This window comes from Amblyraja radiata, chromosome 15, assembly GCF_010909765.2.
Source record: "Amblyraja radiata isolate CabotCenter1 chromosome 15, sAmbRad1.1.pri, whole genome shotgun sequence".
Taxonomy (NCBI): Eukaryota; Metazoa; Chordata; class Chondrichthyes; order Rajiformes; family Rajidae; genus Amblyraja; species Amblyraja radiata.
Genome location: NC_045970.1, coordinates 49,439,627 through 49,451,227, shown reverse-complemented (window position 1 = coordinate 49,451,227; position 11,601 = coordinate 49,439,627). Strand labels below are relative to the sequence as shown.

Here is an 11,601-nt window from a genome sequence, read left to right as displayed (position 1 = left end):
GCCCCACACTGTATCACTCCATGACTATGAATCTATGACTTATATTCAATGCTTGGACCTATGAAGGCAAGCATAGTATATGGTGACAGACACAAAAAGCTGAAGTAACTCAGCGGGTCAGGCAGCATCTCTGGAGAAAATGAATAGGTGACATTTCATGTAAAGACCCTTCTTCAGAACTGAAACGTCACCTATTCCTTTTCTCCAGAGATGCTGCCTGACCCGCTGAGTCACCCCAGACTTTTGTGTCTATCCTCGGTGTAAACCAGCATCTGCACTTTCCTTCCTCATCTTACCGTACGCCTTCTTCACCACTCGATCTACGGGAAACGGACAAGTCACTCGCACAAATAACAGAAATGACGAGTACCGTGGGAACTCTTTATCTACCCCACGACCTCTTCACTCTGGTGACATCTTGCGTCAACTCGCCCCGTGAAAAAGCCCCATAACCGTACGCTTTCTTCACCACTCGATCTACTTGTGCGGCCACTTTCAGGGCGTTGTGGAGTTGGATGCCATGATTATTACAGAGTCTGACCAAGCTTGTGTGCGGTGCCTTAATGGAGACACTTGAAATGACATTTTGTTGATGATCTTCTGCAGGTTTGGTGCCCGTTTCTCTGACTGATCTACAGTGATCCCATCTCTCAACAAACCTTCACATTCAACCAGAGGTGGATCAGAGCTGCGTTGTGGAGGATGTGACGCCATTTCACGTGCGTCCGATGCGATGGTCAGAATAGAGGCACCAGCAGTGATTTCCCAGCCCGTTACTCAATGGTCACAAATTAACCTGGATTGTTTTGTCCACTAAATTCTGGAGTTAAAAGTTTAGGATTAAGTTTATTGTTGCCACGTGTACTAAGATACACTGAAAAGCTTTGTTTTGCTTCCTATCCAAACGGATCAGAGAATACTGTACATAAGTACAGCCGTTAAACTCAAGTACAATAGATAGAGCAAAGGGGAGATTAGTTCAGTTTAGTTCATGGTCACGTGTACTGTTAAAGGTTTAGGATTAAGGTTTATGTTCATTATTGTCACGTATACCGGGGGACAATGCAGAGCTTTGTGTTGCATGCTATCGAAATATATCAGAGGCTTAAGGTGAGGTGGGGGGGGGGAGTTAATGAGAACCTGAGGGGTGCAAAACTATAACAGAGGGAGTTAGAACTGATTTTTGTGTGAGAAGCACCATCGATGATGTGCAATCTGATTTAGTTTCTAGGATATAATGCCGACAATTACGAGTTTCAACTTTTTTGTTTAAAGTGTTATGAACATTGGGGCACGTTTCATGATCAATATTGTTTAACATTCTGTAATATCAGAGTTTGTGCATTAAAGCAATGAATAAATCACTCATAAAATGCGACAATTCTAGTGCATCATTACGCGTCAACGGTGCAGTCTAAGTGGTTTTCTTGGTCCACACTAAGGTGAACAGGATCAGCTCCAGGGGATTCAAGGGGCTACACGGTTGGGTAGCGGTAATGTTGCTGCCTTACAGCGCCAGAGACCCGGGTTCGACCCTGACTACGGGTGCTGACTGTACGGAGTTTGTACGTTCTCTCAGTGACCGTGTGGGTTTTCTCTGGGTGCTCCGGTTTCCTCCCACACTCCAAAGTCATACAGGGTTGTAGGTTAATTGGCTTTGGTATGACGTAAAATTGTCCCTAGTATGTAGGATAGTGTTAGTGCGCTAGGACTCGGTCGGCCGAAGGGCCTGTTTCCACGCCGTATCTCTAAAGTCTAAAACTTGCACTTCAGCTTTGAGCCGATATTAATAAAGTTTACGCTTGTTCAATGGTTCTTTATTGTCACGTGTACCGAGGTACAGTGAAAACATTTTTTTTGCATACAGCCCAGCAAGGTCTTACTATATATAGAAGGCCAATCCTGGATTAAGTACAAAGTGTACAGAAATAGTCCACTGAGACCATTTACAGGAGTCGCCAGGTTTTGGCGCCATTTTTCAAAGTCCCAGTTGCTTTAAGAGCAGCAGGTCATAAAGGCCCGTTGATAGGTATGTGTAGAAAGGAACTGCAGATGCTGGTTGACACCAAAGGTAGGCACAAAATACTGGAGTAACTCAGCGGGTCAGGCAGCACATCTGGAGAAAAAGGATGGCTGACGTTACGGGTCAGAATCCTGCTTCAGACTGAAAGTATAGTGGAGGGCACCAAAGGTAAATATAGGCCAGAATAAAACGAGGTCGGCAACAGATGAACAAGGACGGGTAGGTAGATGGTTGGAGATAAAAGTGGAAGGTGTGAGACAGGGTTGAAGAGTTGCAATCCTGGATTAAGTGCAAAGTGTATAGAAATAGTCCACCCAGACCATTAACAAGTGGTTTTGCCGCCGTTTTCAAAGTCCAAGTTGCTTTAGGTGCAGCTGGCCATGAAGGCCCGTTGTCCTGGCGACGTTGCCCTGTGGGCCTGGCCAAGGGAAGGTGTAGGAGTCCTCCACCGCTGCTCCACCGCTCTGTGCCGCTGTGGGCCGCCTCCATTCCGTGCGCTCCGTCTCCTGTTGCAATTTAGTTCACGGTCTTCCCTGCTCACACCTCCCCTTGATCAGCGAAGACCAAAGAAGCAGCTCTACTAGAAACATAGAAAATAGTTGCAGGAGTAGGCCATTTGGCCCTTCGAGCCAGCACCGCCATTCAATATGATCACGGCTGATCATCTAAACTCATTACTGCTTGCTCCCCATATCCCTTGATTCCTTTAGCCCTAAGAGCTAAATCTGACACTCTCTTGAAAACATCCAGTGAATTGGCCTCCACTGCCTTCTGTGGCAGAGAATTCCACAGATTCACAACTCACTGGGTGAAAGGTTTTTTCCTCAACTCAGTCCTAAAAGGCCTACCCCTTATAGACCTTCAACCCAGAGACATTAGGTTAGACGAACTAGGTACCAATGTCTGACCGTGGGAGTGTGTAGGGGGGTCACCTGAAATGAACGGAAATGGGTGTCTGCCGGGTACCACCCACTGAGTGTAGACATGGGGGACCCCCCAGGGGGCCAAAAAATGGATGCTAAATAGACGAGTGAGGAACCACTTAAATCCACTACCATGGTGTGCTCACTGCCATGTCTATATCAGCAACACAAGTGGCAGACATTTTTCCCGCTGCAAAAGGCCCGCCAGACCCCCCACAAAGGGCTTAAGAAATGGGCTAGCATATAGACGAGCAAGGTACCACTCACAAATAATGCTGAATGAACAAGTTGAGTTCATAGAGTACAAAATGGGTTACGCCAGACAAATAGTCCGCTGCACTACAGGTACCAGACACCCCAAAAATGGACACCCGAGACCCTGCTGTCCAACTAGGCTAGCCTAGATATTGTGGGTACCAGTTAAAACCAAGTTTGAATGATCTACCACACCTTGGGGAATATAAATGGACCTATGACAGAACAATTATCTGCTGCATTGGGCCTATCACACTCCCTAAATGGGCCTTTGGGCCAATCTAGGTTAGCCTAGATATTAAAGGTACCGGCTAAAATCAGGTTGAGATGATCAATCACAGCCTCGGAAATACAAAATGACCCATGTCAGAATAATAACCCATTGCCTTGGCCTTACCAGACTCCTCCCTAATAAGTCCTTGGGCTCAAATAGGCTAGTCTAGGTATTAAAGATATGAGCTCAACCAGGTTTATCTGATCAACCACAACCTTCGGCTAGTGAACACAAAGTGACTCATGTCAAAAAATTAACCACTTTATCGACCATTTCCACAACAACCCATTTCAATGAGAAAAGAGGGACAAGAGGCTAATAGTCAGTATAAACTGTTAGAGTGTCCTGTTTGGCTTTCTATATATTTGGCCATTTGGCTGAATGCGTTGACAAACTCTCCTTAGCTGCAGCCAAACAATACATCAACATCGCATTGGATGGAAGTTTTTGCAGTAAAGAATCACTGTTTACGTCTGTTTGAGGTAAGTTGTTTTACTTTGCTACAAAATTATAGTTTGCTGTTATAATGCCGGGATATCATGCATGATTCAGTTATAGTGTTCAGTTGATAATTTACATTAAAACCAATGCCATGGGGCAATGCCAAGCCCAGAGCACATGTCCTGAGAGAGGTACAATGACTGACACGTGGTTAGGATCAAGTATCGGCAAGTGCATATAAAAACCCTGTGGTATTTGTGCAATAAACATTGCTATTTAGGTCTAAGCACAATTTTTTTTATTTTTTTTAAAATACATTTTTATTAGAGGCATTTGCATAACATAATCCAAACTGGTACAGACTTTGTTTAGCGATTACATATTAAGTATCCAGGTTTCCAGGTACCCAGTTACCAAAGTAGCTGGGATCCTCCTTTATCAGTTACCTATTAACATTGCCTCTAATTATTTATTCATATTTATAGATAGAAAAAAAGAAAGAAAGAAAGAAATTAGAAAAATAGAATAAATTATCAATAATACAACATGAACTATCAATAATACAACAGGTCTAAGTACAATTTAAGGTGGAATATTATGTTATTTGATGGTGATTTATCTTAAATAGGGATGGACGTTAATTTGATAAGCTTGCAGAGTCATCTCCCGTCGTTAAGAAAAACTACGGAAAGCCGTATCAGACATCCTATAGTATGGACATAATTGCAATATCAGTCGTGATGCAGTGAGTGTATGCTTAAAATATTAAACTCAATAATGTTGTTTATTGTCAGGCTCAATTTGTGCCATTCTAGGATGTTTCATCTGTGGCATGGTCAGCAAATAGTTTGAAGCTACTTGTTCTGTACTTTAGATTCATTACATTCAGTCTCGTGTTTAAAATTGTAAGTATGAATTTTGGAACATTTGCAATATTTACTTACCTTCTTTCACAGATCAATAATATAGCAGTAGGCTCCCCTTGGTCATGACTGACCATGGGTGATGCACGTGATGTGTGGTCGGATGCAAGCCTGGGCGATGTCATATGGCGTTGCCCATGTAACACATCCCCCCTCTCCACGTCGCTGATCGATCCAAAGGAACAGCAGGGCCGTCACCAATTATTATCTCAATGGGGTTAGGTTAGGTAAGGGGGAGGTGCAGCGAGACCTGGGCGTCCTTGTACACCGGTCACTGAAAGTTGGCTTGCAGGTACAGCAGGCAATGAAGAAAGCTAATGGAATGTTGGCCTGCATAACAAGAGGATTTTAGTATAGGAGTAAAGAGGTTCTTCTGCAGTTGTAGAGGGCTCATGTGAGACCACATCTGGAGTATTGTGTACAGTTTTGGTCTCCTAATTTGAGGAAGGACATCCTTGTGATTGAGGCAGTGCAGCGTAGGTTCACGAGATTGATCCCTGGGATGGCGGGACTGTCATATGAGGAAAGATTGAAAAGACTAGGCTTGTTATCAATACAATACAATACAATTCAATTTATTGTCATTTGGACCCCTTGAGGTCCAAACGAAATGTCGTTTCTGCAGCCATACATTACAAACAAATAGACCCAAGACACAACATAATTTACATAAACATCCATCACATTGCTGTGATGGAAGGCCAAAAAAACTTATCTCTCCACTGCACTCTCCCCCCCGATGTCAGAGTCAAAGTCAAAGTCAAAGCCCCCGGCGGGCGATGGCGAATTGTCCCGCAGCCATTAAAGCCACGCAGGGTGATGCAAGGCCGCACACCGGGTCTTGATGTTAGAGCCCCCGGCGCGCGCTCGCAGTCCCGCAGCCATTCCAAGCCGCGCGGGGCAGTGCTGTAAAGCCCCGCTCAGGTGCTCTTCAACCCCGCAACTCGGGCGGGAGAAGTCGCCGTTGCGGAAGCCCTGAAAAGCGGTCTCCCAGCAGGGACCCGCGGGCTCCCGGTGCCGCCCGCCAAACCCGCAGTTGCAGCCACCGAATCTCCGGGGGTCGGGCCGCAGCAGCGTCCACCACAGCTCCACCCGCTCTGGACTCGGCCAGCTCCGCGACGGTGAGGTGAGACCACACTGTCACTGGAGTTTAGAAGGATGAGGGGGTATCTTATAGACCCCCCCCCCCCCCCCCAGTTGGGCAATTAAGGGACTATTTGGGGAGTCTGGTAAGACCAAGGCAATGGATTATTATTCTGGCATGGGTGATTTTGTATTTCCTAGGCTGTGATTGATCTTCTAAACCTGGTTTTAGCCGTTACCTTTAATATCTAGGCTAGTAGATGGGCCCAAGGGTCCATTTAAGGGGTCTGGTAGCCCAAGGCAACGGATAATTGTTCTGTCATATGTCATTTTATATCACCCAAGGTGTGATAGATCATTTAAACTTGGTTTTAACTGGTACCCATAATATCTAGGCTAGCCTAGTTGGACAGCAGGGTCTAGGGTGTCTATTTTTGGGGTGTCTGGTACCTGTAGTGCAGCGGACTATTTGTCCGGCGTAACCCATTTTGTACTCTATGAACTCAACTTGTTCATTTGGCATTATTAGTGAGTGGTACCTTGCTCGACTATCTGCTAGCCCCATTTTTTAAAGCCCTTTGTGGGGGGTCTGGCGGGCCTTTTGCAGAGGGATAAATTTCTGCTGTTTGTGTTGTTAGTATAGGCGTGGCAGTAAGCACACCATGGTAGTGGATTTCAGTGGTACCTCACATCTATTTAACACCTATTTTTTGGCCCCTTGGGGGGTCCCCTAGGTCTTCACGCAGCGGGTGGTGCCCGGCAGACTCCCAATTCCGTTCATTTCAGGTGACCCCCTACACACTCCCATAGTCAGACATTGGTACCTAGTTCATCTAACCTAACGTCTCTGGCTGAAGGTCTATTATTCTTAAACTGTGACCTCTGGTTCTAGACTCCCTGAACATCGATCAAACATTTTTCCTCCATCTAGCCTGTCCAATCTCTTAAGAATCTTATATGTTTCTATAAGATACCCTCTCATCCTTCTAAATTCCAGTGAATTTAAGCCCAGTCGACCTGTTCTTTCATCAGATGTCCGTCCCGCCATCTTGGGAATTAACCTGGTGAACCAACGCTGCACTCCCTCAATTTAGCAATACTGCTAAACGAAGGAGCGTTTCGAAGGTGGGAGGAGATGAGGTGGTGGAAAAGGGAAATACTTAGGGTGCAGATTCCTCTCTTGGGCGGCACGGTGGCACAGCGGGTGGAGCTGCTGCCTTACAGCACCAGAGGCCTGGGTTCGACCCTGACTCTGGGGGCTGTCCGTGTGGAGTTTGCATGTTCTCCCTGTGACCGCATGGCTTTCCTCCGGGTTCATCCCACATTCCAACAACAAGCAGGTTTGTAGGTTAATTGGCTTCTGTAAATTCCCCAACTGTGTAGATAATGTGAAAGTGGGATGACATCGAACGATCGGTGGTCTCCATGGTATCGATGGGCCGAAGGGCCTGTTTCCAGGCTGTGTCTCTAGACCTAAGGCCCCATCCTCACCCCCTGCTTCCAACCAGAGATGACTCCCCTGGTCACCCTCATGCTCCTAGTAATCTCATGGAACATCATTGGCTTCTAACTAATTTTTCCTTCCAAGGAAATCTCATGTTCCTTTTTTAACCTAAATACTCTTCTCTAGCCTCTCCTTCCTCAAGCTGCTCACTGGACCGCTGTTGCCCATGACTTTGGAGATACAGTGCAGAAACAGGCTCTTCGGCCCACCGAGTCCGTGACGACCAGCATCCCCGTACACCAGCACTATCCAACACACACTAGGAACAATTTACAATTTTACCAAAGCCAATTAACCTACAAACCTGTATGTCTGTTGTGTGGGAAACCTATTGCATCTGGAGTTCCCACTGTGGGCTCCTGTGCATCGGCAAGACCAAGCGTAGACTCGGTGACCAACTACATAAGTTCTAGGAGCAGAATTAGGCCATTCGGCCCATCAAGTCTCCGCCATTCCATCAAGTCTGATCTATGTTTTTTGCTGAAGCGGCACGGTGGCGCAGCGGTAGAGTTGCTGCCTCACAGCGCCAGAGACCCGGGTTCGATCCTGACCACGGGTGCTCTCTGTACGGAGTTTGTACGTTCTCCCCGTGACCTGTGTGGGTTTTCTCCGGTTGCTCCAGTTTCCTCCCACACTCCAAAGACGTACAGGTTGTAGGTTAATTGGCTTCAGTAAAAATGTAAATTGTCCCTAATATGTGTGCAGGATAGTGTTAGTGCGCTGGGACCGCTTGTCCGCGTGGACTCGGTGGGCCGAAGGGCCTGTTTCGGTGCTGTATCTCTAAACTGAACTAAACTAAACGTACGCTTGGTCTGCCAAGGCCTACTGGATCTCTGGTTACTAATTGATTTAACTCCCCTCCCCATTCCCACACTGACCTTTCTGCCCTGGGCCTCCCCCATTGCCACAGTGAGACCACAAGCAAACTGGAGGAAGAGCACCTCATATTCCACTTGGGTAACTTACAAAAGTAATGGTACGAACAATGACTTGTCCAACTTTAGGTAACTCTATGAATCCTCCCCCACCCCCACGCAACCTCCACAACTTTCCTCCCCCCTTCCCCCTCTCCTGTGCCTCACAGACTCCCACCAATCTCCCTGTGTCTCCCTCCCACTCTCCACTGCACAGAAAGCTACTAGGACTTTGAAAATGGAGCCAAAACCTGGCGAACTCTGGTGTATGGTCTCAGTGGACTATTTCTGTACACTTTGTACTTAAATATAGTAATACTTTGCTGGGCTGTATGCAAAATTAGAATCTCACTGCACCTCATGTATGCAAAAATCTAATTTCACTGCAACACGTGAAAATACCACTGAAGGAGGGTAAACATTATTATCAGCGTTAAAGGCTGGAGTGCAGGTTTTAGACTTTAGACTTGAAAGTTTTTGAGCTGACACTGTTCACTATAGAGTGGACCAAGAATACGACTTAGCCTCCAGCATTGACGCGGAATGATGCACCAAAGTTGTTGCATTTTATTACTGCTTTATTTATTATTTAAATGCTTTAGCTCTGATATTACAGCATGTTGTACAATATTGATCAGAAATGGTGGCGCAGCGGTAGAGTTACTGACTTACAGTGCCAGAGACCCGGGTTCGATCCCGATTACTGGTGCTGTCTGGAAGGAGTTATGCCCCTGTCCCACTTAGGAAACCTGAACGGAAACCTCTAGAGACTTTGCGCCCCACCTAATGTTTCCGTGCGGTTCCCGCAGGTTGCTGGTGGTTGCCGGTAGTGGGAGCAGATCGGGAGACTGACAAAAATCTCCGGGAACCGCACTGAAACCTTGGGTGGGGTGCAAAGTCTCCAGAGGTTTCTGTTCAGGTTTCCTAAGTAGGACAGGGGCATTAGTACGTTCTCCCCGCGACAGCGTGGGTTTTCTCCGGGTGCACTGGTCTCCTCCCACACTCTAAAGACTTACAGGTTTGAAGGTTAATTGGCTTAGTATAAATGTAAATAGTCCCCAGTGTGTGTAAATACCGTTAGTGTGCGGGGATTGCTGGTCGGCTCGGACTCGGTCGGCCGAAGGACCTGTTTCTGCTCTGTGTCGCTAAACTAAACTAAAAATATTGACCAGAAAAAGGTGCCCAAATGGTCATAAAGCATTAAACGAAAATTAAAATAACATATTGCATATGTTGGAACTCTTAAATGCAGGAGTGTATCCTGCAAACTAAATCAAATGGCAGCTCATCTATGGTGCTTCTTACACAACAATTAGTTCTCACCCCATCTTTTATAGTTTTGCACTCTGTATTTTACACTTTGTGTAGAAAGATGGTGTCGAACCCAGGCGATTATTTGCGTGCTAACCACAGAAGCAGATCTACAATCACATATTACAATCTCTAGTCCTGCAGCAACATTTCTTACACTGTGGACATGTCATAGAGATTGTAATCATGTATTGTCTTTCCGCTGACTGGTTACCACGCAACAAACGCTTTTCAATGCACCTCGGTACACGTGACAATAAACTAAACTGAACTAATCTCCCCTTTGCTCTATCTATTGTACTTGAGTTTAACGTCTGTACTTATGTACAGTATTCTCTGGTCTGTTTGGATAGGAAGCAAAACAAAGCTTTTCAGTGTATCTTAGTACACGTGACAACAATAAACTTAATCCTTATCCTTTTACCCCAGAATTTAGTGGACAAACAATTAACGTCCAGGTGAATTTGTGACCATTGAGTAACGGGCTGGGAAATCACTGCTGGTGCCTCTATTCTGACCATCGCATCGGACGCACGTGAAATGGCGTCACATCCTCCACAACGCAGCTCTGATCTACCTCTGGTTGAATGTGAAGGTTTGTTGAGAGATGGGATCACTGTAGATCAGTCAGAGAAACGGGCACCAAACCTGCAGAAGATCATCAACAAAATGTCAATTCAAGTGTCTCAATTAAGGCACCGCACACAAGCTTGGTCAGACTCTGTAATAATCATGGCATCCAACTCCACAACGCCCTGAAAGTGGCCGCACAAGTAGATCGAGTGGTGAAGAAGGCGTACGGTTATGGGGCTTTTTCACGGGGCGAGTTGACGCAAGATGTCACCAGAGTGAAGAGGTCGTGGGGTAGATAAAGAGTTCCCACGGTACTCGTCATTTCTGTTATTTGTGCGAGTGACTTGTCCGTTTCCCGAGCTTTTGCGTTAAATCTTGAATGAACATCGTGAACTACACGTGACACAAATGATGTAACTTTTTTTTTCACACACTATATATATCCTCCCTTGGTTGAATCGGCTCATTTGGAGACATGCCTATACTAAGTAATTTCGAGTACAGGATGTTGGTTTTTTTCATTGACGCGCTGCATGCAGCTGCCCACTATGTGCATCGAAAACGCTTGCTTGAAGGCAGAAGGGAGAGATTAATTAAAAAGAGAATTAAGAGGAAGTCTCACTGGGTGAAGCCCATCTTTCAACGGAGAGCTCAATTTGGACAATATGAGCAACTGCTTAATGTGCTGTGCGAAGAGGATACAAGTGCATTCAAAAACTTTGTCAGAATTTCACCCGAGCTCTTTAATGAGTTAAAGAATAATTTGGGACCTCTGCTGAAGAAGACTGACACTGTAATGAGAAAAGCACTGGAACCAGGGTTGCGCATAGCAATCACCCTCCGCTACTTGGCCTCAGGCGATTCTTATACAAGTCTATCTTACAACTTTCTGGTCGCCACCAGCACCATCTGGGAAGAAAAACATAAAAAGCTGGAGTAAGTCAGCGGGTCAGGCAGCATCTCTGGAGAAAAAGAATAGGTGACGATTCGAATCGGAACCCTTCTTCAGACAGCCTAATCGGAATTGAGTCTGAAGATGTGTCTCGTCCCGAAACATCAGCTTTTTTTCTCCAGAGATGCTGCTTGACTCGCTGAGTTACTCCAGCTTTTTGTGTCTGTCTTCGGTTTAAACCAGCATGTGCAGTTCACTCCTTACACGGGTCTCTGTACAACATTGATTGGTAGCGTTCCGGACCCCTGGACCCGAGGACTCCGACCTGTATCTCTCAAAGAAGTACATGTGAAAAATTTCTCACGGACCATAAAAATGCGTAACCTTTCAGTAAAGTCCCTTTTAAAGTCCCTTTTAAAGATTATAGTTATTTTCTTGAATCACATTAACATAACTCATGAATATGTTGATGTCCATATGCGGAT

At 45.8% G+C, this 11,601-nt stretch overlaps 1 pseudogene; it reads right to left on the bottom strand.

The window, feature by feature from the left end:
• Window positions 1-9,975: 9,975 nt before the first annotated feature.
• LOC116981369 overlaps window positions 9,976-11,601 on the bottom strand; it is a 63,122-nt pseudogene continuing 61,496 nt past the window's right edge.